General features: G+C 47.1%; 8 non-coding genes across 8 annotated transcripts; 3 read left to right on the top strand and 5 right to left on the bottom strand.

The window, feature by feature from the left end:
- Nucleotides 1-4,197: 4,197 nt before the first annotated feature.
- TRNAK-UUU (transfer RNA lysine (anticodon UUU)) lies at nt 4,198-4,270 on the bottom strand. The gene has a single exon. It is a non-coding gene; the product is annotated as a tRNA-Lys (tRNA).
- An 8,611-nt stretch (nt 4,271-12,881) lies between these two features.
- TRNAA-AGC (transfer RNA alanine (anticodon AGC)) lies at nt 12,882-12,953 on the top strand. The gene has a single exon. It is a non-coding gene; the product is annotated as a tRNA-Ala (tRNA).
- A 3,540-nt stretch (nt 12,954-16,493) lies between these two features.
- Nucleotides 16,494-16,565, bottom strand: TRNAA-CGC (transfer RNA alanine (anticodon CGC)). The gene has a single exon. It is a non-coding gene; the product is annotated as a tRNA-Ala (tRNA).
- A 2,369-nt stretch (nt 16,566-18,934) lies between these two features.
- On the bottom strand, nt 18,935-19,006 carry TRNAA-UGC (transfer RNA alanine (anticodon UGC)). The gene has a single exon. It is a non-coding gene; the product is annotated as a tRNA-Ala (tRNA).
- A 2,173-nt stretch (nt 19,007-21,179) lies between these two features.
- TRNAF-GAA (transfer RNA phenylalanine (anticodon GAA)) lies at nt 21,180-21,252 on the top strand. The gene has a single exon. It is a non-coding gene; the product is annotated as a tRNA-Phe (tRNA).
- A 1,348-nt stretch (nt 21,253-22,600) lies between these two features.
- On the bottom strand, nt 22,601-22,674 carry TRNAT-AGU (transfer RNA threonine (anticodon AGU)). Its single transcript has one exon. It is a non-coding gene; the product is annotated as a tRNA-Thr (tRNA).
- Nucleotides 22,675-24,234: 1,560 nt separating this feature from the next.
- TRNAF-GAA (transfer RNA phenylalanine (anticodon GAA)) lies at nt 24,235-24,307 on the top strand. Its single transcript has one exon. It is a non-coding gene; the product is annotated as a tRNA-Phe (tRNA).
- Nucleotides 24,308-24,925: 618 nt separating this feature from the next.
- TRNAF-GAA (transfer RNA phenylalanine (anticodon GAA)) lies at nt 24,926-24,998 on the bottom strand. Its single transcript has one exon. It is a non-coding gene; the product is annotated as a tRNA-Phe (tRNA).
- Nucleotides 24,999-27,030: the final 2,032 nt, after the last annotated feature.

The raw sequence follows: 27,030 nt of genomic DNA, 5'->3' as shown, positions 1-27,030 counted from the left end.
GCTATCTATAGATTCAGTGCAATCCCTATCAAGTTTTCAAAGTCATTTTTTTTTTTACAGAACTAGGAAAAACAATCCTAAAATTTATATGGAACCACAAAAGACCCCAAATACCCAAAACAATCCTGAGAAAGAAAAACAAAGTAGGAGATACCACACTTCCTGATTTTAAGCTACATTGTAAATCGAAAGTAACCAAAACAGTATATTACTGGCATTAAAAACAGACACATAAACCAATGGAACAGAATCAAGGGCCCAGAAATAAACCTATGTATATGCAGTCAGGTAATATTTGACAAGGGAGCCAAGAATATTAAATGGAGAAAAAATAGTCTCTTCAATAAATGGTGTTGGGTAAGTTGGATATTCACATGTAAAAGAATGAAACTAAATCCCTTTTTTACACCACTCACAACAATTAGCTCTCAATGGATTAAAGACTTAATCCATAAAACTCCTAGAAGAAAACAGAAAAAAGAGCTCCTTGACAAAGGTCTTGGTAATGAATTTTTTTGCTGTGACACATAAAGCACAAGCAACAAAATAAAAAATAAACATGTGGGACTACATCAAACTAAAAAGCTTCTGCACCGCAAAAGAAACCATCAACAAATGAAAAGGTAACCTACAGAAGGGGAAGAATGTTTGTATATGATATGTGTGATAAGAGTTAATATCTAAAATATATAAGGAACTCATAAAACTTAATGCAAAAAAAAAAAAACCCAAATAATCCAATTTAAAAATAAGCAAAGAACCTGAATGGACATCTTCCCAAAGGAGACATAAATATAACCAAGAGGTATATGAAAAGGTGCTCAATATCACTAATCATCAGGGAAATGCAAATCAAAACCATAATGAGATTTTTGTCTCACACCTGTCAGAACGGTTGGTATTAAAGAGATAAGAAATAACAAGTGTTGGTGAGGATGTGGAAAAAAGGAAACTTCATGCACTGTTGGTGGGAATGTAAATTCGTGCAGCCACTGTATGGCCACAGTATGGAGGTTCCTCAAAAAATTAAAAAATAGAATTACCACATGATCCACCAATTTTACTTCTTGGGAATATATCTGAAGGAAATGAAAACATGATGTCAAAGAGATATCTGCACCCCTATGTTCATCGCAGCATTGTTTACAATAACCAAGACATGGAAACAGCCTAAGTGTCCGTGACAGATGAATGGATAAAGAACTTGTGGTGCACACACACACAATGGAATACTATTCAGCCATCAGAAAATGAAATCTTGCCATTTGCAACGAGGTGGATGGAACTAGAGGGTATTATGCTAAGTGAAATAAATCAATCAGAAAAACAATTATCATATGATCTCACTGATACGTGGAATTTAAGAAATAAAACAGAGGATTATAAGGGAAGGGAGGGGAAAAAACCAAGATGAAATCAGAGAGGGAGACAAACCATAAAAGACTCTTAACTGTAGGAAACAAACTGAGGGTTGCTGGAGGGGAGGGTGTGGGGGGATGGGGTAACTGGGTGATGGGCATTAAGGAGGTCAATGGATGTAATGAGCACTGGGTGTTATATGCAACTGATGAGTCACTGGCCTCTACCTCTGAAACTATTATATGCTATATGTTAATTAATTGAATTTAAATTAAAAGAAAGATGTGGCTAAATGGGAAGAAAAGATCCCTGTTGAAAAACTACAGTTAATATTGTTTGGCAAATAACTCATCCTAACGGTTGATGCATATATAAGATAAAATAACAAAAGCAACTTTTCTTTGCATGCAGCATGAAGTTAGTGCATTTAAAAAATCTCATTTGATTTTCACAATAAGCTTGTGAATCAGGCAAATCAGGAGTTATGTGCATACTATAAACGAATGAACTAAGCCTGAAATTTTTTAAAAAGTGCTTCCTCTTTAAAAAACAAAACAAAACAAAACAAAACAAAACAAAAACAAAACAAAACCAAATAAAGCACCCAAGACACTAGCAGAAAAAGAGATCAGACTTAGGGTCCCAGAGGCAGGGAATTTGATGAATGTGATCAAAAGGCAGAAACTTCCAGTTACTAGACAGATAAGTCCTAGGGATGCAATGTACAACATGTTGTCTGCTGTTAACTCTGCTGTTTGGTATATTTGAAAGTTGTTAAGAGTGTAAATCCTGAGAGTTCTCATCACAAGGAGAAAAACATTTTTCTTTTTTTTTTTTTTTGGATCTGTATGAGATGATGGATGTTAACTAAACTCACTGCGATACTCATTTTGCAATATATGTAAGTCAAGTTATTATGCTGTATGTGTTAAACTTATACAGCACCGTATGTCAGTTACATCTCAGTAAAACTGAGAAGAAAATAAAAATCTTTTGTTGAGGTTTGGTGTATGGCCCAGGATATGTTCTATGTTGTTAAATGTTCTGGAAGACTTGAAGCGAATGTGTATTCTGCTTTCATTGAGTGAACTGCTTTATGTTGATGGGGTTCTGTCGGCTGATAGTATTTTTAGTTCTTCCATATGCTTGATCATTTTCTGTTTAGTTGTTCTATCAATTATTCTGAGAGAGGTCTTGAAGTTTTCCACTATAATTGTAGATTGGTCTATTTTTAGTTCTATCAGTTCTTAGTTTTTTCTTCACATATTTTGCAGCTGTGTTGTTTGGTGCACACGTATCAGAGATTGCTCTGACATCTTGGTGGATGGACACTTTTTACCATTTTATGATGTCCTTTTCTGTCTCTGTTAATAACCTTTGTTCTGAGGTTTACTTTACTAATGTTAGCATAGTAACTCCAGCTTTCTTTCAATTAATGTTTGCACGACATATCTTTTTTCACCCTCTTTATTTCAACCTGCCTCCGTAGTTATATTTGTTTTTTTAAAGATTTGTTTTTTAGAGGGGGAGGGGCAGAGGGAGAGAGAGAATCTGAAGCAGACTCCCCACTGAGCTTGGGGCCCAGGGCTGATCCCATGACCCTGAGGTCATGACCTGAGCTGAAACCAAGAGCTGGACATTCAACTGATTGAGCCACCCAGGCGCCCCTGTAGTTATATTTGAAGTGAGTTTCTTGTAGCAGCATACAGTTGGGTCCGCCCTATTACTACCCATCCTTTAATTGGCGTGCTTAGATTATATTTAGTGTAATTATTGATACATTAGGGCTCCAGTCTGGCATTTTATGTTTTTTGCTTTCTGCTTGTTTCTGTGATTTTCACTTTTCGTTCCTTTTTTTTTTGCCTTTTTATGGACTGCTTTTAGTATCCCATATTGATTGATCTACAGCATTTTGGACTGTCTCTCTTTGCACAGGTCTTGCCGTATTATCCTGTGACCTTGTTGAATTAAATTTTTTAATTCTGGGTCAGCTGGGTGGCTCACTCAGTTAAGTGTCTGCCTTGGCCCCAGTCATGATCTCAGGGTCCTGGGATCAGCCCTGGGCCCCAAGCTCTACCTTACCACGGTTTGCCAGCGCAGGTGAACGCTAGTGATCCTACCTGCATTCTTGTCACTCTACCTTCCCCACTTGTAGCATAATTGTCTTAGCAATTTCTCCCACATACATTAGAACATCAGACAGTGTTACACCTTTTGCTTCAAACTGTTGAACATAACTTAGAAAGCTCAAGATGAAGAAAATTTATTGTGTCTACCATGTTTCTTGCTTAAAATGTTTTTTCTTCCTTCCTGATGTCCAATATTCCTTCTTTTATCATTTTTCTGTCTGTTTGGAGAACTTACTGGAGCCATTGTTTTAGGGCAGTTCTGCTGATGCAATGATCTTAGTTTTCCCTGATCTGGAATATCTTGTTTCCCCTTCTTTCCCGTGGGGTATTTTCTCCGGATACAGTATTGTGGACTGACAATTCTTTTCATTTGGCACTTGAACAGTGTGCCACTCTTCCCGACCTCTGCGGTTCCTGATGAGATAACCACTGTCACTCAAATTATTTTTCTGGTTTCAATTTTTTTTTCTTGTTTTTAGAGTTCAGACATTTTGATTGCTTTTTTGATTGCCTTTTTTTTCCAGTCAACGGATGACTCTTCTCTAAAAACCACATACAAATACAAATCTCCAGGTCAGCAACCTTTTAGAGATCATCTCTGGAAACCAAAGAGTAAACAAAGTCTCAGTCAAGGTGCGAGTAGAACCATCCTCTCCCAAACCCTTGGTGTACTTACTGGACATTACTTAGGGTCAAAAAATGGATGCTGCGCCTGAACAGGGACTTGAACCCTGGACCCTCAGATTAAAAGTCTGATGCTCTGCCGACTGAGCTACCCAGGCTCTCATAGTCTTCTTCTTCCGTGAGTATCTAACCTAGGTTTTGCTTATTTGGCCAATCCTCACTATGTTTCATGTCTTAGTTTTCAAATAACATGCTTCAATTCTATTCACAGTGAAGAAGTGCCCTTTAGAGAGATGTTACAGTCTCTGGGAGCTTTTCCCTTTTTTCTCTCTTCGTTGTCTCCCCCTGCCTCTAGTTTTTCAGAACCAGGGATGCAGCGTCTCCCAGATAAAGCCGTCGGGTTTCAGACCACATTCTAGACACAGAGCGTCTCACTTCTTGCCAAGGATCTGCACCTAAGGTGTTGGAGTTAGTACTCACACTGCTTCTGTCTGTATCTTTCTGCATTGTCTTGCGGCCTTTGTATCAGAGGGGAAGACAGCTGACGGAGGAAGAACTTGAAGACGCAAGAAAATGTTCCCTAACGGGCCCCTTCCTGTTGGTGGGTGGGATTGCCTCCCCAGCGCTCCCCTGACCAGCAGACCCAGGGGCTGAGCGATGTCATGGACTGCCACGCAGGGAGGCGTCCTGGGGTCAGCCTGGTATGCAGAGCCTCTCCCCCGGCGTGGTCGCGGCCTCAAGGTTTCGGAAAGAGTAGTGCTGGGGGCGCTTGGGGGGCTCAGTCGGTTAAACGTCTGCCTTTGGCTCAGGTCATGATCCCAGGGTCGTGGGGTCCACTGGCAACGAGCTCCCTGCTCAGCGGGGAGTCTGCTTCTCTCTCTCCCTCTGCTGTTCCCCCTGCTTGTGCTCTCTCCCTCTCTCTCAAACAAATAAATCTTAAACACAGTGAGCCTTGTTCTGCCAAGTATTCCTTCTCCAAACACTCACAGACAATGGCGTTAATTGATCAGGGACTTTTTAAAACAGCCAAGTGTCCACCACATGCACCTGAGTGGGAGAGGGAGCGTTCAGCAAGCAGAGGGGCCTGGGGTTAATCTTCCGCCCTGCCACCCTTACCTTCGGGATGAAACTGAGCCAGTCCTCCTTCCTTTAATTTCCCTTCCTCCGCCTTCTCCTCCCCTTCCACTTCTCCCACCAAATTCACCATCTCTTCCTTCTTCACGTCTTTTCTCGCGGTTTGCTGCTCACATCGAAAGTAAAAGTGTTTCCGTGGGCCTTGGTACCCCTCAAGTGTGACTGAGGCCTTGCAGGGCCTCTTAGATCCAGGAGGCAGCAAAGACAGCGCTCACTCAGGATCTCTCCAGCAGGCGGCAATAACGCCACATCAGCCCGGCCACGCGCCTTGGGCTCAAGCACAGCGTTCCTAAAGTGCAAGAAAGAAAAAAGAACGAAAAGAAACATCGGAAAAGATGACCACAGATAATTTCCTCTCCCTGTGCCTGCATCAGTGAGGCACACGGGACACAGGACATGCTGTGCTTTCCAAATTCAAGAAATAAGAAAAATTATTGGGGTCATAGATTAAGTGGTTGACATAACCACATTGAGAGATTCCTGCTCTAAAGGTGCAAATGTCAGATGTGATCCATGGTTTGGCAGGTCATCTGATGGAGTAAAAAAATCGGGGCGGGGAGAAAGAACTCTTTTTTCAAAACTACATTACAGAAGCCTCCTCTGACTACAGACACCCTCCTCCACCCATTTCCTCAAGTAAGATATCTCGACAGATTGATGCAGCAAGAATAGGAATTCCAGGCTTTCCAGTCTTCCTTGGGTTCCTCGCAAAATACTTTGTTCAAAATATTTAAAAATTTTAAAGAAATGCTGCTTGGAGCACATCAGATACAAATCTCAGAGAAAGAAACACTAAATGGCTTTGGAGGGAAAGGGTATCACCCATGTAAAGAAAGGTTTATACGGTTTTCAAAAGCTATTTATTAGCTATTTAGTATCACTTAAAATCTCTGTGCCATGCTTTCCTGTCTGGCCACAGCCTTCTCTGGAAAGGAGAAATGTTGATGGTTATGCTCAGTCCACCAACCTTACTCTGCTGCCTATGCCTACCTGTGAATTTTTTCCTCTCCCAGACTGAACAAAAAAATACCAGTTTTAAAAAATTTGGTGGCATTTTGAAGTTTTTGTCTGCTATTCGTCAAGCACAAAATCCACCGCAACTGAGAACAATCTCAGCATGTGAGTGAGTTTGAGGGTCTGCTGGACTCATGGACACATGGCCCTGGGTTGTTCCATGGATGAATCCGAGGGGGCTCGCGGAGCAAGCAGACCACCTTTTGGCAAACTGCTTGGGGTGTTAAGGAGTCGGTGAGGCAGACGCTCCTCCAAGCTACTGTCACCCTCACCTCCTCCCCACCTGGGAGTACTTTGGAAGTCACCACATTGCCCCTCAGACATGGTGGCAATGTGCTCCATTCTCTTAAGGAGGTTGAGGACCCATTACCCCGACCCATGTGGGGTGATTCTTCTCATTGTCTCGTGGACAGTCAAGTTGTTAAAGCCTCTGGTATGAATGTAAATATTTTCACGAGCTCACCGTGCACTAGTTCTAAGTAATTGTTAGGGATTCCAGATGGAGTTTTTTTCCTTTTAATCCTTTTTTTTAAAGTGTTGATAATTAAATCTTCCCCCAGTTGCAAAGTTAAAACTTTGGGAAAACAGAAACCTATTTCATCTCAGCTTCCAGGTTTGGAAACATGTTTCCATCAGATGGTTGCGTGGCCTAGTGGATAAAGCATCTGATTCTGGCTCAGAAGATTGAGGGTTCGAATCCCTTTGTGGTGGATTCTTTCTTGTCAACCAAGCAACGGAAACTTTCATTTGCCATCCACTGGCGGACCCTTGAGTAGTCTTTGGAAACCTTGAAATGAGTCAAAAGTCCTGAAAAGAGCAAGCCTGGGTGCTGTTGAGTTGCTAATAACCTACATTTTGTCATTGGCCTCTAATCACTAAATAAAAGTAGTAAAGGACTAATGAATGGTTGTTGGCAATGTGTCAAGCGTGGATTTCTGGCTAGAAGCCCTGCTCTAGAACTGGCTGATCGTGGCCAACGAAAAGATGGGAGGGGTAGAAAAGCCAACTACAAACGTTTCTCTGGAAACCTGGGTTTCAAAGGGCTTCTATATAAGAGTTAAAAATAGGAGTTTGGAGGGGGTGGGGGATACTGAGCCCAGCCAGAATAGCCACTCGAAATCTGAACCCCCATAGTGTCTGTTGCTTATCAAACTGAACTATCCGGGATCCAACTTTTCCTGAGAATCCAACTTTTCCTGAGAATTTACTCAAAGCTAGCAAGTCAGTTATTCTCTAATCTTTCCACTATTTGCCTTTACTATAAGCACAGGGTGTTGGCGTTTTCCGTCACATGATTTGTGGAAAAGTCCTGTGAAGGATGACTTGACGTTGACCAAAACAGCCGGTCATCTTACCAGAACTTGCTTCTGAACCAGGGATCAAGTCAGCTCCAGGGTGTCCCTTTTGAACTATTCCGAGCCACTCAGAGGGATTAATATTTCAACTGCTTCTTCAATTGTTCATAAGACTTTTTTTTATTAGAGAGACACAAAATTTATTTTTATTTTATTTTTTTAATTGATTGATTTTTTTTTTATTTGAGAGACACAGTGAGAGAGGGAACACAAGCAGGGGGAGTGGGAGAGGGAGAAGCAGGCTCCCCGCCGAGCAGGGAGCCCGATGCGGGGCTCGATCCCAGGACCCTGGGACCATGACCTGAGCCGAGGGCAGACGCTTGATGACTGAGCCACCCAAGCGCCCCTGTTCATAAGATTTTTAACTTTGACTTTTGGAAGATTTCATGTTCCTTAAGCATCGCCATTTTATTACTGTCCAGTCATGCACTTATACTCACCCATAAAGATTTGGGATCCAGTTTTCGGTGGTGCTGAATGGATGCTTGGAGGAGGGAGCCAGAAGAAAAGAGAGAGGTGGGGAAGTTCTGTCGGAACAACTCCGATCTCTGTTTACTGTTTCCTGACTGAGAATGAAGAGACTCAACAAAGATGTCTGTTAGTTTCTTTATTTTTCCTCTTCTTCCATTTTTTTTCCTTTTCTGCTCTTCGATGTTACTGAAAAACAGAACTTTTTTTTTTCCTGTTCTGCTCTTCGATGTTACTGAAAAATAGAACTCAAGGTGAACGTTTAACTATTGTGGTAGGCATGTTTCTTGATGAAAATTTAGGGTAAAGTGGGTTCTCCCCCACTTTTTTCCTGTCCCATCTTGTCTTCCTTTTGCCAAAGCAGCCATCCCGTGTGGTACCAAAGACTATGGGGTAGGACCGGGCAGCTGCAAAGGCAATGCACTGGATCATTGGTTTTCTTGTCCTGTAGGCAGGGAAGTCATGAGAGAATGATTGAAAAAGTACAAGAAAGGTTTGGTTACATAGGAAAGAACACACACGGAGATACAGGGATTGTACTCAAGACCTTGCATGTCAGTCCGGAAGTACCTAAAAATCAGCTTGGGTTACACATTCTTCAGAAAGGATCCCTGTCATTTTTGGATGGCTTTGAAAAACCTAACAGGTGAAAAGCAAAGTCCACTAATTTTGAAATCATTAAGCTAGAGCCTCTCTTGGCATTTCTGATTCAAGAAACTTCCCACTCCAGTCTGAACTTTGTACACAGTAGCTGAAGCATACCTAAATTTAAAACATTTAGAGATGGCTGGCTGAGTGGGTAGAACATGCAAGCCTTGATCTCAGGGGTTGCAAGTTCAAGCCCCACATCGGGTGTGGAGACTGCTTTAAAAAAGTGTGTAAATTAAAAACATTTACCCATTACATGTAATAATTAATTATATATATAATTGTTTGTGTAATTAACCTAAGTAAGTTTTCTCTTTTTTTGAACTGTGAAATTTGTAACAGAAAGCATCAAATTATTTTTGAGCTAATTAAAGATGCAGAACACAGCAAGTACAGCTCATTACTTTTGTTTTTTTTTCTACAAAGTGCTGGAAAAATATTTGGTGTAGTCCAACAGTTGCTTGGAAGACCCCCAAAGACAATTTTTTTCAAAAGTTAACCTCCAACAATGATAAGTCATTCTGATCATATGTACCCTTAATATGTGATAAAAAATATATGATCTATCTACAGATTTATATATACAATATAAATATATCTATATCTATATATAGATATAGATATATTTCTTTCTGTGGTCTTCTTCCCAAAAACTCATAGCCCAGCCTAATCATGACAAAAAGAACGGATGAATTCCAGTAGAGGGGCATCCTACAACATACCCAACCAGAATTCCTCTAAACTATCATAGTCATTGTGATTGCTAATTTTGCATCAGCTTGACTGGACTAAGGGATGCCCAGATAACTGGTAAAACATTATCTCTGGGTGTATCTGTGAGAGTGTTTGAAGAGGTTAGCATCTGATTCTTATATATACCTTGTTACAAGAAAATAAAATGGAGAATATCCCCCAAGCAGACATAACCATGTAAGTCACATAAGCAAAACCAAATCTAGCTTATTTTATGAATACAAGTGAACCTTCACTGAAGTTATTGCTTGTAAATGTCTTTAATAATCATAAAAGAAACTTAAGTCATCTTCCTAAAGTGGTATAAGATAATCACTCTTAACCATCCCCTTCTGTCTTGAAACCTCCATTGTAATAACCGTTTTATTTTTATTTTAAAGATTTTGTTTATTTGTTTATTTATTTGAGAGAGAGAGAAAAACAGTGTGAGAGGGGAGAGGGTCAGAGGGAGAAGCAGGCTCCCCGCTGAGCTGGGAGCCCGATGCGGGGCTCAATCCCAGGACTCCAGGATCATGACCCGAGCCAAAGGCAGCCGCTCAACCAACTGAGCCACCCAGGTGCCCTGTAATAACCATTTTAAAGGCTAAACAACTTCCTCATTTTCACTTTACAAGCCATCTTGCGAAGTCATGGCCCCCCAGCTTCTTATCAGTTTTGAAACTGAAGACTCTCAGTTCAGAAACTGTCCTTTTGTGCACAGTAAACCCTTAGTCAATACTATTTCACTGATCTAGCTTTAATTTTTACTGTTTTTGGATTTTTGACAGTCTCTTTATATCCTATGGGTTTTGTTTCTCTGGAGAACCCTAATACAGTCATGCAAAACAAGAAAAATCTAAGAAACTGTCACAGCCAAAAACAACAACAATAACAAAAGCCTAAAGTCACTTGACAACTAAATGTAATATGGTATTGTGGAACAGACAAAGGCTGTTCCAAGAAAATCTGAATATACTACGGAATTTATTTAATAAAAATGTATTGGGGGAGCGCCAGGGTGGCTCAGTCATTGGGCATCTTGGGATCGAGCCCCGCGTCGGGCTCCCTGCTCAGCAGGAAGCCTGCTTCTCCCTCTCCCACTCCCCCTGCTTGTGTTCCTGCTCTCGCTGTGTCTCTCTCTGTCAAATAAATAAACAAAATCTTTTTAAAAAAATGTATTAGGGTGCTGGGCTGGCTCAGTTGGTGGAGCATGTGACTTCTGATTTCGGGGGCTGTTTGAGCCTCCCAGGTGCAGAGATTACTTTGAAATCTTTTAAAAAATAAAATAAAATGTATCAATGTTTTCTTAATTTCATAAATGTATCATATTTTTTAAAAAGATTTTTTATTTATTTGAGAGAGAGAGAGCATGATGGGGGTTAGGGGCAGAGTGAGAGGGAGAAGCAGACTACCTGCTGAGCAGGGAGCCTGATGTGGGGCTCAATCCCAGGACCCTGGGATCATGACTGACTGAGCCACCCAGGTGCCCCTAAATGTATCATCTTAATGTTAGATACTAATCGGAGAAACTGTGTGTAGGGTATATAAGAAATCTCTGTAATATCCTCTCAGTTTTTCCCTGAAAATCTATTATTGTTCCAAAGTTAAGCTCTATTTACAAAATAAAAACAATCTCTCTTTTGGACATAAAAGAGAAGAAAGTGTTTTAGAGCAAAGATTCTGCTGCCAAGTGAGTGCATTTCTTACAGAGCTCCTGGACCGGACAGCGCTCACACTGAGCATGAGGGTGACTTACCGGGCCTCTGCTGCTGATTTCTATGGAGAATTCCTTGTCACATTCAACATGGGGTAAAACAAAATCCTAATTATGTGAAAGGTAAAGTACACGACAGATATTCCCAGAGCCACTCCAAAAGGGAGCTGGATTCAGCCCTTTGTGCATGTGAGTTTAAAAGAGGTGACGGGAAGATGAAAGAGTCCCCACCAGAACTGGTGGTGACTCCTCCCACCTGGCCTGAAGCGCATCCAGCTGAGCCATCCAGCAGTAGGATGGTTTCAGTGGGAACTCAAACCCAAGACATTTGGCCACTGCTTCACCTTCCCCCTCATTCTCTCCCTCGAATTTTAAACCCAAACAGGCTAACGCTCCGTGGCTGCCAGTGCAATGCCCAAGCAGAAAACCAGGGGCAGAGCGTTTCTGAACTCAGCGCTGCTCGCACATGGGGCACATACAACTTCGCCCTTCCAAAACTTCCAACACAGGGGCTACCACTCCAGATGCTGGACCAGGGTTGCCGCGAAAATGCTGAGCCTCTGTTTGCTGCGACAGGACACACTCAAGAGTCACACCATCTTCTGCAAAACAAGACGCATCTGTGGCAAGCGCCCTTCCAAACCGCTTACCCTCTCTTCTGAGGGCGGGGAGACCGTGTGGCAGGAGCTCGGGGCTTGGTCACTTTCGAGCTTCAGTCCTGTCCATGTGCTACCTGTCCGGCCCCGAACTGCTCGCTGTCTCTTCTCTCCTCCATCAGCTGCCTCTGTGTCCCGCCGGGGATGGAAGACCGGACGTCTCCAGGCCACTGCCCCTTCTCCAACCGCCGCCGGTGGCCGTCCTCAGCTCCTTCCAAGCCCCGGCACTTGCCTTCCGCGTTTGGTGATAAAAGAAGCTATGCAGGCCCCTCTCCTGCCAGAAGGGTTAGGGTTTTCTCCCAAACTCGTCTGTCGGTTCACAGTTGCACCCAGTTTTGCCCGGAGGTGGGAAGTGGCGACTTCGCGCCTCGGGGCCTGCTGAGATCCGCGGCCTGCGCCGGGGCGCTTTACGGAGAGAGGGTCCGCGGTCTGCTCCCCGCGGCCCTGCGCTTCGCTCCGCGCGCGAACAGCTCGGTCTGAAAGAGACGCTGTAACGACAGAGGTGTCCCCGTTCGTCCTCCGTCGTCCGCCTCGCGTGTCCTGTCTTCAGAGCCCGAGCTACCGCCGAAACCAGCCGCCGTGCGGTCTCCAAAGCCGGGCGCCCACTGCCGCCGTTGGCAAGAGCGCGCAAGGCTGCCCGAGACGCACACTTGTCGCTCGTTTTCGGCCAAGTGCTGTGAATTCGTTACCTCTTGTCGCATTCGCTCCGCGGCGCTCACGGGGCGCGACTTCGTATCCTCCGCCCCCCCCCCACTACCTTTTGTGTTTTTGGCAGCTTCGTGGGCAGAGCAGGAGGTTTTTAAGAAGGGAGGATCTGAAGACATACCACAGGTTCAAGGCTCGTGGAGGACCGGAGCCGACGGAACAGGCGGGGGGCCGAGAGCCGCCCTTGCTGGGGAAGAGCTGAGGGGTTTTCGGTTCGGAGTGCATTTCTGCTTCTCCTGGCGCACCTGTGAGACAGAGCCTTCGGGGAAGGAAGAGCGGGCCACGTCCTCACACGACGCTGTAAATAAATACTGTGGGGTACGTACGAGCCCCCGCCAGCCGAGGGGGTGTAGCTCAGCGGTAGAGCGCGTGCTTAGCATGCACGAGGCCCCGGGTTCAATCCCCGGCACCTCCACTGGGCCCTGGGCCTCGGCGGGAGAGGAGCGCTCCGGTTTCACGCTTTTCCTTTAATCGCGTGTGGCATGGGACACAACCGTTTCTACAGTGGCTCTGACGTTCCTCAGTCTCCCCAGCGGACTGCTGCACCCAACAGAGCCAGAAAGAGCGTGCTCCCTCCGAAGCACCATCCATAGACGGCCGGTTCTCCTTTGCTGCAAATTCTCATTATTGTTAAGGGGTGGAAAAGAAAAACAGAAAGTGGGGGAAGGAGGCCCTCGGAAAAATTCCTTCAGACTCCCCCACCGCTTTGCCGCACCTGCGCCTGTGTCAGTGGCCCGACTGCTGGCTCAGGGGACCTTTGTCCTTCCCCTTCTGTCCTGTCCGCTCTCGCCATGCGCCCCGCCCCCCATAATCTTGATTACACAGCAAAAGTTCGGCCCAATCACCAGTCCGGGAGCGCTGTGATCCCAGTTTTTTTCTTGTGAAAAGGTGTTTAGTATACTGTCCAAGGGAAAAGCGCTTCTGGTGAACCTCGGAGGCTACCAAAACCCATTGCCGAAACAGTGATTTCCAGAGGTGGAAAGAGCGGCGGGCTACGCCTTCCCGTGGGACGAACGGTTGGAAGCCCACTTTCCGCAGGACGAAGAGAACCTTCTGGTTTCCCACCTCCCTGGTGGACCAGACGCAGAGGCAGCGCCCGCACGAATTGCCTCCCCCGCCACGCAAAGCCCCTGCGCCGGTGACGATCCTCGGTGCAGAGACCTGGCCCCGCGAGGCTTTCTCCCGTCTCCTTCCGGTTCCTCCTCCTGTCCCCCGCCCCGTTCTTCACCGCGTCCGGTGTCGCCTTGTCCCCCACTTCGCCCCCTCTCCCCTTCCCTCCGCTCGCATCGCCTCCTCCCTTCTCAACACTCCCAGCCGCTCAGCGCACCGCAGTCCCGCAGCTGCGCTTTCTAGGTTAGCGCTTCTCAGACCTGGACGGTAGACACGACCGCGGGGGTGGGGGGCATTTCGTTCTCTAGGCCGCCCCCCGCCCCTACCCCCCAGCCGGCGGGTGTCCGCGCACTGGAGCCTTCAGGTGGAAGTGGGACATTTCCCATGTCTCGGACGGTCCCCCGTGTTCGGCAACCGCTGCGTTCTGATCCACAGTCTTCATCTCTGTATTTGGAGGGTCGCTTCTGGGCGATGAAGTTATGCGCCAAGTTACTTTTGAACGTCCACTCGCCCCTAAGCGCCCCTGTTGGCGACGTCCCGGCGCCAACTGAGCCTCGCCCTGTGATTCGAGGGAGAGGAGGGGAGGAGGCTGGGGAACCGGAGAGTTGATCTACACCTTACGGGGACATTCAGGAAGGTACAGCTTTCGCACAGGGAGAAAAGTATCCGAATGAAAAGTAAAAGAGAAGACACAGTCCTTTAGGATTACTCCCCCAGACTCATATTTGGTCACCACAAATTTAGCAACAGGAGGGAAGTATCTATCTATTCTTTGCACCCCTGTGATGGCTGAGGTTTGAATATTTGTCCACAAGGGGGGTTGGGGTGGGGAGGTTGTTATAAAAGTAAAGCTGTTACTGGGAAGTAGCTCTTGCCTTGCCCCCAGGAGGCCTCCTCCCTGTGCTTCTTTGTGGGTCCCAGAGACAGAAGGCAGAGTCCTCCAGACAAAACCACTGCCCGGTTTCCTGACCAGGATGCTGGGCTCCAGAGTTTGCTATAGCAATGACTGACAACATACAATTACCGTTTTTTATTTGGGATGTTTCCTTTTTCCATCTGGACCTAACTTTCCTGAGGCAACGTTTCAGGTCGTGTTCTTTGGGGCTCTTCCTCCAGCATTTCCTGCTGGGGGACAGCCAGAAGTGTTGCAGGTGCGGAGACCCCGGTGTAATGATGTGGGAAATCCGTGATACCGCCAAACTAGCTGGAGGAGTGACACATTTGGAGTTCCAACCATGCACCTGAGTTAGGGTGGGCCATGCACGCCTCTGCCTGAGGCTTTGAGTGTCTAGGGGTCAGCTACTCCCTTCCCCTGGAACAACGCATCCCACACACTGATGCCCTCACGGGTTATGTGGCCAGTGTTTGGTTGCTTTATGGTGACTTCTTATATCTCATGGCTTTTAACAGCTGCTTGAGAGATTCTCTGAGGCAGTTTCAGGGCTCCATGGGAAGTACAGTGAGGCCGTAAAGAGCAAGGGGAAAATCCTGCCCCAAGAATGGGTGCTTGGCAAAATGCAAGAGGGTGGTCCAAGCTGTTTTCCGATGCTGATTACTCAGTGTCCCAGTCAGGAGGCAAGAGAATGAGAATCAAAGAGAAGGAAAGAATAATTTAGACAGCAGTGTCATAACAACATACCCGAGTGAGGGTAGCCCAGAGATGGCCCAGGCAGGGGGTTCTGTGGCTCAGCTAGCTAATGTGGCAGTCTGGGGTTTGAGTCCTAAAGGAAACCGAGCTTGTGATGGATCCCTGCTCCCTCTCATGATCTCAGAGGAACTAGGAGGAACGTGCTTTTAGCCTTTCCAAATGAGGGAATTTAGACATCATCTTTTAAATTTTGACTTCACATTTTAAAGCATCCTTTTCTAATACAAAAGGTAGCATGTAAAAAGGCTTTGCAAAGAAAAATGGAACGATTCTGGTGCATTCACCCAAAGTGTGACTTGCACAGAAAACAAAGTGCAGAGCATTGATAGTCCATATTCCGTAGTTTGTACCGGCTCTTTAACAAGTGCTGTTAATTTGTTTGTTTAAATACAAGCAACTTATATATTTGTCCTTATTCCCACCCAAAGACCTTTGGCCACATTTTTCTCCTGGACATTCGGTGTGGTGCTACACGAGGTGTTAATTCATTTAAAGATTTAGGAACAAAAGAGTTCAGCAGGGAAATGGCAAAGGTAAGTAATTTAAATCCGTTGTTTGCCGGAGTTTCTGAGATTTAGCTTCAGCAAGGGGTTGCGGGGGAGTTAGTGGGAGGCTTCCAGTGTACGTTTTGTGTAAACGTCTTGTGAAAGTCAATTTAACAAGGGATACAAGTAACCGGGCTCCAAATTCCAGGATGTATCCTTTACAGTCGGGGGGCGCTCGCTCATCGAGCGGAGCTGGGGGTCTCCAGCTCCCAGATGATGCCCGCTCCGCGCGGGGCTCAGTTGCATCTGACGCCTGCAGGCCGCGGCTCCGGGCGCGCTCCCAGAGGCGGGGGGCGCAGGGGGGCACCGGCCCCTGCGCTTTGGACCGCACAGTGCTCGCAAAACCTAGGAACCTTCACAGATCTATTTTCTCTCTTTTCTGTTCTTTTTCTGCCCTGCTCTTTAGGGATTCTGCCAAATGAGACCTGAAGTGCTTGGGTCTGTGGCTGTGGCTGCACCTTGGTGTTCCGGGCGGCCTTGAGACTGACGAGTGCGGCTTTCTTTTCTTCACTGTTCTTCTGTGAATGTTCGCGTCTTGGTGGCACCAAGTCCCACGGAGTACAAATGGCATAATGTTGAAAGGAATACATTGGACTGTCTATTATTTTAACGGGAGCAGGGGAAACACGGTAAAGTGAAGGAAAAGCACGAGTGGAGGAGCCGGGGGTCGAACCCGGGGCCTCGTACATGCGAAGCACGCGCTCTACCACTGAGCTACACCCCCAACCGCAGGAGGCCTCTGGGGATCCGTATAAAATTTGGAAATTGTATCTGTGGCTCACCTTATATTTCTGTTGGAAAACCGAAGGTGTCCAGCCCGACTAAGTTTCAGAAAGCACCTCTGTTGTAAAGTGGTAGAGGTCAGCCGTGGAGTTTGAGCCTCTTAATGGGAGATTTACGAGTTTCAGTTCAAGGCCTGCTGAGGAACTGTTTTCCTTTCCTCTCCATTACTTCCAACTTTGACACGGGAACCGGCGGGAGCTTTCCCAGGAGCGCGTCAGTGGACGCTCCTCCGCGTCTCACAGCCTGGTGGCTCAACTGGCTTCTGAGAAGCAGGAGTCGGGGGTGCAGATCAGGCTGCCGCAGAACGAGAAAGCCATACATGTGGACGGCCCGGGGATTTTTTCGCTCTGTCCTAACCTAAGCAGGCAACTTTGGAGGTTCTTTCAGGGATCTGCCAGATACATAAAACAATGAATTTAATAATGAAAGGCAAGGGAGAAATTTGAGGAACAAGGTAGATTGACACAGGATTTGGACTCTCGCTGGAGTCTAATACTTAGTACTTAGGAAGGCCTGCAGGTTGGATTCCGCAGATGGTGATGCCTTGTGCAAAGAATAGTAAATATAGGAGGAGGGAGTGAGAATTCTGTTAGTTTGTTGTTCTTCTTGGTCTGTTGACTTGTTTTTGCTTTGGGAGCACAGGTAGAGCAATAAGGGGGAAATGTATAGTTTGGGTTTGGATATGACATAATTTAAATGTCTACATGATAGCCTCCTGAGGATGTCTGCCTAAGCACATTACAGTCTGAGTCTGGAATTCTGCAAATATTCCTGAACCTGATTTTCAGACATTCATGTGGCTGGGAGGACAGGGCTTCTTAGAGTAAGGACTCAAAGTTATCCATTAAGGTCAATAGATTCAAATAAATAAATAAAATATTTAAAAATAAGACCAGTAGATAAATAACTTATTATTGGTATTTATGAAAAATGAAAAAAATGAGATTCCCCCTAACTGATCTCATTTTTTAAAAAATTTATATTCCTTGTATGGTCTTAAAGTTTCCTTACAACACCAGTAAAAGTCCCATTTCCTACCATCAGCTTCCAGATAAGGTGATTTCTCTTCTTTGTCCGTCTTTGCCAATCTGTGACTATTTTAGTTATATAATGCAATGTATCATACTTCTCGAAATTCAGTGACTTTAAACAACCATTAATTACAATTGCTCACAATTCCCTGGGTCAGAAATTTTGGCTGGGCCCTCTTCTGCTCCTGGAATTGGGGTTGTTCACTGCTCTTCCTTTAGCTGGCAGCAGGGTTGGCCTCAAAGGTCCGAGGAGGCTCCACTCTGAGGCATCAGCACTACCCTATGTGGCTTTCTGCTCACTTTTCTCTCCACGGTTCTAGCTTGGCCTTTCTCGTAGCAAGGCGACCTCCCCGTAGTCAGACTCCTCACAGAGCAGCTTCGGAGAGGGGCCATTTCAAGAGAAGCCGAAGCAGAAACTGCAGATCACTTACGTCTGTGCAAGGACACAGCATCAGTTCCTCTAGTCCCCAAAGGACCATCTCTGAGCAGAAGTAGTCCACAGGGGTTGGTTTATTGAAAAGGGGGGGGTCTCCTGCCTCCACTAGTGCAGAGCATCTGGTTCTCAACTTTTTCAGGTACAGTGGAATGGGAAGGAATCAAGGAGATGGCTGACTTCTTGGAAGCCAAGTCCTCTCCATTACGTGGATTTATCTGAAAGCGAAGCGTTCTATATTGTGGGGGATGAACATTACTTTGTCTCCAAAATTAAAGCATATAGATGATGGGCTTTTCCTTACTTTGTCATTTTCCAGGCTCTTACTGAAGAAACAAAAGTCCATGTTTGAGTTCATGTGTTCTATTCCTGGTATATAATAAAGGATCATGAATAGGTGTTTGTCCAAGGCCCTCAGATTGCAGTCAAAAGTGTTTTTCCAGACACAGCTGGAGTCCTGCTCACATCACCCTAATTTTTCTCATGCCCTTGTCTTTAGGATTAGCTGTTCCAACTAAAGAAATGGCCCAGGTCTCTCTCTCCCCCTCTTCTCCTCCCCCCCCCACTCATCCCTTCTCTCTCTCCCTCTCACTTTGGATCTTTTTTTTTTTTTTTAAGACATATTGTAAAATGGTAGTCCAGGTGACAAAGCTGGTTGCATTCAGGGATGTTGAATAAATCTTTTCTTTTCCTTTCTTCCTTCCGATGTCGTACCAATCATTTTTACTTTTCATGTGAGCAGAAAAAAGAATTAACAAAAAACAGAAACAGAAAAGCAGATTTGGCATCCCTGAAGGAGTGTATGGATATGGAACACATTGGAAATAGGAAAAAGGGAAGCGCCCTTGGAGGTGCTGGGCATCGAACCCAGGGCCTCATGCATGCAAAGCATGCGCTCTACCACTGAGCTACACCCCCCAGGTGAGAGCTTCTTCTTTTGTGATATATTAGGAAATAATGACTATCTTCTGTATTCTTTGGCAAGGCCATTATTGTGTGTGTCAGAAAATTTATTCTGTCAATGACACTAATTCTACAATTTCTAAATTGGATTTCTTTTTTGGCTAGACTCAAATATAGTAAATTCGAAGTCCAAATGTATACCATTCTTGCTCCTAGGTTCTTCCCAGCTGGGGTCAGTCTTCTCTAAGAGCTCCTTACCATCCTATTGCCTTCATTTTGTTTTGTTTTGCTTTGTTTTGTTTTTGAGAACCACTTCACTGGAAAATCTCAGGTTGGGAGTTTCACTTGTCTTCATTCTTTTTCTCTACGGTGTCTTTCTCCTCCATAGATCACTCTACCTGATCTTCATTGACCACCTTGTCTGTACCCACCTCTTCAAGTGTCTTTGGTCTGTAATTACTCTCTTCCTTCACTTTCTACAGTGAACCTTGCCTGCTCACCAGCCATCTTCAAGACCAGGATATCTTGCTCCAGAAAACGAAGGAAGCACTTTGACAGCCTATATGAAGAATGAAAATAAGTATTGCTTATTTCTAATTGTGTTGTGTCCCTCAATTCCATATCTTGAGAAATGGTCTTCACCCTACAGATGGTTGGCAAGTCTAGAAAAGAGAAAGAAAGGGGGAGGAGGGGAAGGAGGGAGGGGGAGAGAGCGAGGAAGAAAACGTTTGAGTTCAGCTTCCTTCCTACTCCTCCCTGCCTTTCCATTCCCAAGCAACCACTGACCTAATTCTTGTCACTCTAGTTTAGTTTGTATTTTCTGAAGTTTTATACAAATGGGATCATATCATATTTACTTTTTTGGTTTTACTTCTTTCATTCATCATAATTATTTTGAAATCACCATGTTTAACGTATCAATAGTTTATTCCATTTTATGCTGAGTAGTATTCCATGGTATGGATATACCACAATTTGTTTGTCCATTCACCCATTTAAGATAAGCATTTGGGTTGTTTCCAGTTATTGGCTATTACAAATAAAGCTGATATGAATATTTGTATACAAGAATTTGTATGGACATAACAGTTTTATTTTTTTTTCTGTTGGATACGTACTTAGAATTTGAATGCTTGGATCATGGGGTTGGTACATTTTCAACTTTTAAAGAAATTCTTTTTCACTACTGCTAATGGTGTATGAAAGTTTCATTTCCTCTGCATTCTTACCAACATTTGGTATGGCTAGCATTCTTAAATTTTAGCAACTCTTGGGTGGCTCAGTTGTTAAGCGTCTGCCTTTGGCTCAGGTCATGATTCCAGGGTCCTGGGACCACCGAGCCCCGCATCCAGCTCCCTGCTCAGCAGGAAGCACGCCTCTCTCTCTCCTACTCCCCCTGCTTGTGTTCCTTCTCTCGCTGTGTCTCTCTCTGTCAAATAAATAAATAAAATATTTTTAAAAATTTAGTAACTCTTATAACTGCAGTTATAAGTGGTATATCATTATGGTCTTAATTCGTATTTCCTTAATGACTGATGTTGAGCATCTTTTGTTTATTTGCCCTCCTTATAACTTCTTTGACAAAATCTCTACTTAAAATATTTTGGTATTTTTAAACCAGATCTTCTTATTGTTGACTATTTAGAGCCCTTTATATATTCTAGATGTAAATCCTCTATCAGATATATGGTTTGCAAAGCTTGTCTCCCAGTCTGTGACGTGCCTTTCTGTTCTTTTAAACATGCTTTTCACAGAGCAGAATTTAACATTTTTTGATGAGGTTAAATTTATCGAATTTTATGCTTTTGTTGTCCTATCTACAAAATATTTGTCTGACCCAGGGTCACGAAGATTTTCTCTTATGTATGGGACCCCATGAAATTTTTTCGTTTCCTTAATTTTCTGAGATGTGTCTGGGTTAACCTGCAACATGCGGAAGAGCGGAAAGGCTTTCTGTTGGAACCCTGTTACCTTTCTCGTGTCTTCCTCCCTCACCCACCGGCCCACGCTGCCAGGAATTGGGTCCAAGCGATATAGGCGGAAGACAATAGGTTCCCTCCAATTTCTGGGTGGATAAATGTCCTGGACGGTTAGACAGCAGCACGAAGAATCCAGAATCTCCTAAAACGGAAGTTGAAAACAATCCATGTCCCGAAAAATAAATATCGGGAAGCTATATTTTTGGGCAGCCGAAATAGCTCAGCTGGGAGAGCGTTAGACTGAAGATCTAAAGGTCCCTGGTTCGATCCCGGGTTTCGGCAAGAAGAGTGCTTTTGTTGACAGGGACGGGCGGCTCCTGCAACCCCGAGACCTGTATTTGCCATCTTGAAACTCCATAATAATTACAGCTTTGAATTTGTGTTTTGTAACTGATGTTCAACGGGACAACCGAACAAGGCATCTGAACAAAGGGAGTGAGCGCAATATGCGCGACCGGCTTTCCCTGCTTCCCTTTCTGCAAACAGCCATCGCCATGCCCCGTGAATCTTGATGTGTGAAATAAAGGTCAACAATAACATTCATGCTGGTAATTTGCAATGTGGATTCCATTTAATCAGAATGACATTAAATAAGCAAATGAAAAATACATTAACAGGTGGAGAGAGACCAAGGAAGGAAGAAAAAAAAAACTTTATATTTTACTACTACTTGTAATGGCACTTTCCCTCTCCTTTAAAAAAATTTATTTATTTATGTATTTATTTGATGAGCTACAGGGACGGTCAAGAGGAAAAACCGATGCTGGGGCACAAGCCACAAACGACCGCTTGCACATGCCCCCAAGAGCCACCACATTATACCTCAGACTCTTATTTCGGAAGAATTAAAGCGAGGCCTCACACGCACAGCGGTAGAGATTCTGGATTTCCGTTAGAGCACAGCAGGTATCAGCCCGGATTTTACACCCGCAGAGGGAGGCGCAAGTCTGATGGCCGGCACACAGGCAGCAGGTGCAGAAGGGCCGCGTGGAGCCCAGGTGTCTGTGGCCGCAGGCTTCCCCTCCTGTTTCGGATAAGGGACCTTACATTTTCATTCTGCCTTGGGTCCCGCCGGATGTAACCCGCGCCGATCAGCATTCAGTCAACATTCACACATTTCTTGGATTAAATCATCTACCTCCATGGCCACGCCCAGGCCCCCCACACACCTGCAGTTGAGTTACAATCTCTAGAGCACTGGCAAGTATCCTATTAAAGTTCATGCCCACAGAGTTCCCTCTCTGAACTTCAAATGGTCCGTTCATGAACTGTATGAAATCAGGATTGGAATACCCGAGATCACATTGCCTGGAAAACCCCAAGGGAACCTGTGGTTTGTATTTACAAAAAGACATATCAAGAAAACAGGGTAGCATACTAGTATCATCTTATTGCTCGTTGCTTTCTTAACATAGTCTTGCTTTGTGTGGCTGTACCAAAATCAGCTCCATTTTGTGTCCAAGGCCTTGGGATATTACCTGTTACGTCCGAAGTCGGGGGTGGCGGGGTGAGGGTTGGAGAGTGTGCGGAGGGAGGCCGATGGTAGAAATAAAAACTGCAAGTCCAAGTTTAGGAAAACCGGCAAAAAAAGCCCTAACGGAAATTATACAAGCCTGTAAAGTCACTGCCAAGGCCCCGCTGGGATTCGAACCCAGGATCTCCTGTTTACTAGACAGGCGCTTTAACCAGCTAAGCCACGGAGCCCACGTCCACGACGGGCTGGAATTTCTTGCATCCGAGCATGACTTTACCCTGCAGCTGTGTTTCTGAGCGGACCCCACCCCTTTCTTGGGCTTTCATCCGCCCAGAGCCACCCGGCCCTGAGCAACCATGGCCCACGCACGGGTTCGGTGGTTTTCCCGCTGCCTTGTTCCGCACAACCTCACTGCATTAGGCTCGGAGCCTCGATGCGGCCGCGGCGAAGCTCGAGCAGACGGAGGGGAAGGCGCCGTGTGCAGACTCCCTCCGAAAGCGCAGGACACCGGCGCGGAAGCCACCGCGGCCCGTTTGTCCCGGGCCGGGCCGGGCGACACAGCATCATGGCCTCAGACCTTCTTCTCTATGTTCCGCTGTGGCCAGAGGCGGGCGGCGAGTCCCCGGCCCCACGACGTCCCTGCGGACTGGGCCCTGCGCCTGCCGGGGTCGTGCGTCGTGGCGCGGGGGCCCTGCCCCGCTCCTGAGGTCGCAGCCCCCACCACCAGCGCTCGGCGGGGCTGTAAGGACGCGAGTTTTGCAGAGCTGCCCCGGAGGCCGGCCCACGTGGAGACAAAACCCCAGACCCCCAGGAGCCAAAGGAAGCCGGGCCGGCCCGGCCCTGCAGCGGGAGTCTAACACTTGGGGTTGAAAACCCCAAAGAGGAACCCCCCCCCCATCGAATCCTGGGTTGTTGTAGGCAGAGTCTTCTACCGACTGGGGAGAACAGGAGGGGAATGGCAGGTGCTTCTCCTCCTCCTCCCGCCTCGTCTGTGATGCGCTCTGCCAACTCAGTTTCTCATCTCTGGGACGGTTGCTTTCCAGTGAGTTGGGAATATTGTGATGAGCGTCTAGCCCGGCAATGTTCATGTATATTGTATTCCTTCAGCAAATGTATACAGTCCTTGAATTCCATTTCTCAGCATTTTTGGAGGTAATGAGAGACGAAAGGACGAAAAGAAGAGAAAAATGACGAACCTCAAGAAGTATTACCTTTGGTTTCTTTTATTCTCTGAGCGGAGCCTGGGTCGCGGAGCGAAAGGCTGCCAGGCTTGCCCTCACCACCGCCCTCTCCCGCCCCCCTCCTCCACCTGCCAACCTCCCCCCGCCGGGACCCCCACCCCTCCACCGCCCCCCTCCTCCACCTGCCACCCCCCCACCCCCGCGGGGACCGCCACCCCTCCACCGCCCCCCTCCTCCACCTGCCACCCCCCCACCCCCGCGGGGACCGCCACCCCTCCTCCGCCCCCCTCCTCCACCTGCCACCCCCCCTCCGGGACCCCCACCCCTCCTCCGCCCCCTCCTCCACCTGCCACCCCCCCACCCCCGCGGGGACCGCCACCCCTCCACCGCCCCCTCCTCCACCTGCCACCCCGCCCGCCGGGAACTGGATCAACCCGCGCGCACGTGGAAGACGGTGGACTCCGAGTCTTTCTGGGTCGGCGAAGATATCGGACAACTAGACAGTCACACTTAAGAAATCTAAAACCCCCTGAAACGAAGGTCGAACACAATCCGAGTATTGGAGGGGGAGGGCCAGGGGGAGAGGCGAGAAAAGGGTGTAGGTAGACGGCCGAAATAGCTCAGTTGGGAGAGCGTTAGACTGAAGATCTAAAGGTCCCTGGTTCGACCCCGGGTTTCGGCACAACGAGTGTCTTTTGGTCCCTCTCCAGCGTCTTGCGGTTCCTGTGAGCTCAGGACTGTAAATGAGTGACGTGTCTGTATTCGAATAAAATTTTATAGATGCACACTGAAATTTGAATTTCATAAATTTCACCTTTCACTAAGTGCTGTTCTTCCTTTATTGTTTCCAATGTTTGGAGCAGTAACTGGCGCCCGCTTGGGCCGCACACGCACCCCGCGCCCTTTGTCCGGCTGCTTGCGGGCTGCAGCCCAGCGCTGCGCGGAGACGGTCTGTGACGCCCCCTCCCCCTCCCCCTCCCCCTCCCCCCGCCCCGCGCGCGCCACTTGCCGCAGCGGCAGTGACGGGCGCACGAGTTCGTCAGGGTCTCGCGCGTGTCTGCCCGGGACGTCTTACTGCCTTCTTTCCTACCAGTCCTCCCGTGGAAGGAACGAAAGTGGGCTTCAACCGCCAGCCCCTTTGTCACTGAGTTATGCACAGCAGTGCCCTGAGCTTTCCGTGCAATTACCGCTTTAGCTTGGCCAATTGTATCCATGACACAATGTATCTATGAACATTTTCAACGGTCCTGAGCTCACAGGAACCGCAAGACGCTGGAGAGGGACCAAAAGACACTCGTTGTGCCGAAACCCGGGGTCGAACCAGGGACCTTTAGATCTTCAGTCTAACGCTCTCCCAACTGAGCTATTTCGGCCGTCTACCTACACCCTTTTCTCGCCTCTCCCGCTGGTCCTCCCCCTCCAATACTCGGATTGTGTTCGACCTTCGTTTCGGGGGGTTTTAGATTTCTTAAGTGTGACTGTCTAGTTGTCCGATATCTTCGCCGACCCAGAAAGACTCGGAGTCCACCGTCTTCCACGTGCGCGCGGGTTGATCCAGTTCCCGGCGGGCGGGGTGGCAGGTGGAGGAGGGGGCGGTGGAGGGGTGGCGGTCCCCGCGGGGGGTGGGGGGGTAGCAGGTGGAGGAGGGGGCGGAGGAGGGGTGGGGGTCCCGGCGGGGGGTGGCAGGTGGAGGAGGGGGGCGGAGGAGGGGTGGCGGTCCCCGCGGGGGTGGGGGGGTGGCAGGTGGAGGAGGGGGCGGAGGAGGGGTGGGGGTCCCGGAGGGGGGTGGCAGGTGGAGGAGGGGGCGGAGGAGCGGTGGGGGTCCCGGCGGGGGGTGGCAGGTGGAGGAGGGGGGCGGAGGAGGGGTGGGGGTCCCGGAGGGGGGGATGGCAGGTGGAGGAGGGGGCGGAGGAGCGGTGGGGGTCCCGGAGGGGGGGTGGCAGGTGGAGGAGGGGGGCGGAGGAGGGGTGGCGGTCCCCGCGGGGGTGGGGGGGTGGCAGGTGGAGGAGGGGGGCGGAGGAGGGGTGGGGGTCCCGGAGGGGGGTGGCAGGTGGAGGAGGGGGGCGGAGTACGGCGGTGGTGAGGGCAACCCTGGCAGCCTTTCGCTCCGCGGCATCCTGTGAGTAGACTCAGGCACCGCTCAGAGAATAAAAGAAACCAAAGGTAAAACTTCTGGAGGTTCGTCATTTTTCTCTTCTTTTCATCCTTTCGTCTCTCATTATCTCCAAAAATGCTGAGAAATTTTGATAATAGGGAACACTAACTTTGAACCCCAATTAAGCAAAATGCTATCCCCAAAGATAATTCCATTCTTCTAATGATTAGGAGTAATAATAATTGTACTCAACTATTATTATACTTTAATTTCATTTTTAAAAGTGGAAATTTTTTCTCTCTTGTTATATAAGTACCTATATCCTTGATTTTGCCATGTGACCTGCAATGCTAAAATATTTACTTTTTGGCCATTTAAAAAAAAGTTTGCCGAAACTCCTGGTCTAGAGGACTATCTTCACCCAGTCCTTGAGAAATGTGTTGGAGAGGAGAGTAACAGCCTCCTTCCTGAAAAGTCCCTGCAGTGGCCATTCTCTGCTGTTCCGGAGTGGCAGTCATAGAGGGTACAATTAAAATGGCTCCCTGAATCCAGCTCTGGTGATGGGATGCTGGAGGGGCTGTGTATATCTACTCCAACCAGGCATCCTGGGTCCTGGGAAAGTACTATGGGGCGGATTCAGGGGTTCAAATAGACCTGTGGTAAAACAGACCTGATTCTATCGGTCACACGACCTCTATAAGCCACCCCCCTGACTGGTAGACCACAGCGGCATTTTGTGTTCCAATATTTAATGTCGGCTCAGAGCCGTGTTCAATAGTCTCCAAACAATCGCCTCGGTAAGTGGGTTGTCTGTGGGGAAGGCTAGAAAAGAAATATTTGCCATGTACATTATTAGCTGTGTACCAAGTTCCCTTCTCACATGGAGCCAGCCTCCTCTTCACTCAAGGATATCTGGATTGGACTCCTGACGTGGGAGATATGAAGTGAGGAAAGGCCAGCTGGAAGCCATGAGTTCTCTCTACCCGCCAAAATAATAGACACAAAGGATACTGCAGTTCTGGAAGAATTCTCAAGACAAGTGCCATCAGCAAGGACATGAAAGATGTGCTCGGTGGCGGTTCTTCCCACATCTCCATTCAGCTTGCCTGTCGGTCTGTGCAGAAGACAGAATCGTCATGGGAAGTGGCAGCGTGCTTTTGTGAATTTAAGGAAGTGGTGACTTCAGTTCTAGCTGCTGTCCCAGATTTCCTTGCTGGAACAAATCATCACAACCACTGGTACTTATGTGCAGCAATTGCTGTAGAAAATAGTTCATTCTTTATGCTGATAGAAACTGACCACTGTTTGGG

The sequence above is a fragment of the Eumetopias jubatus genome, unplaced genomic scaffold (genome assembly GCF_037043125.1).
Source record: "Eumetopias jubatus isolate StellerSeaLion01/CBP00866 unplaced genomic scaffold, mEumJub1_p1.0 scaffold_6, whole genome shotgun sequence".
NCBI classification, from domain to species: domain Eukaryota; kingdom Metazoa; phylum Chordata; class Mammalia; order Carnivora; family Otariidae; genus Eumetopias; species Eumetopias jubatus.
The sequence above is the reverse complement of the archived record's forward strand: the minus strand, read 5'-3'. Positions and strand labels throughout refer to the sequence as shown.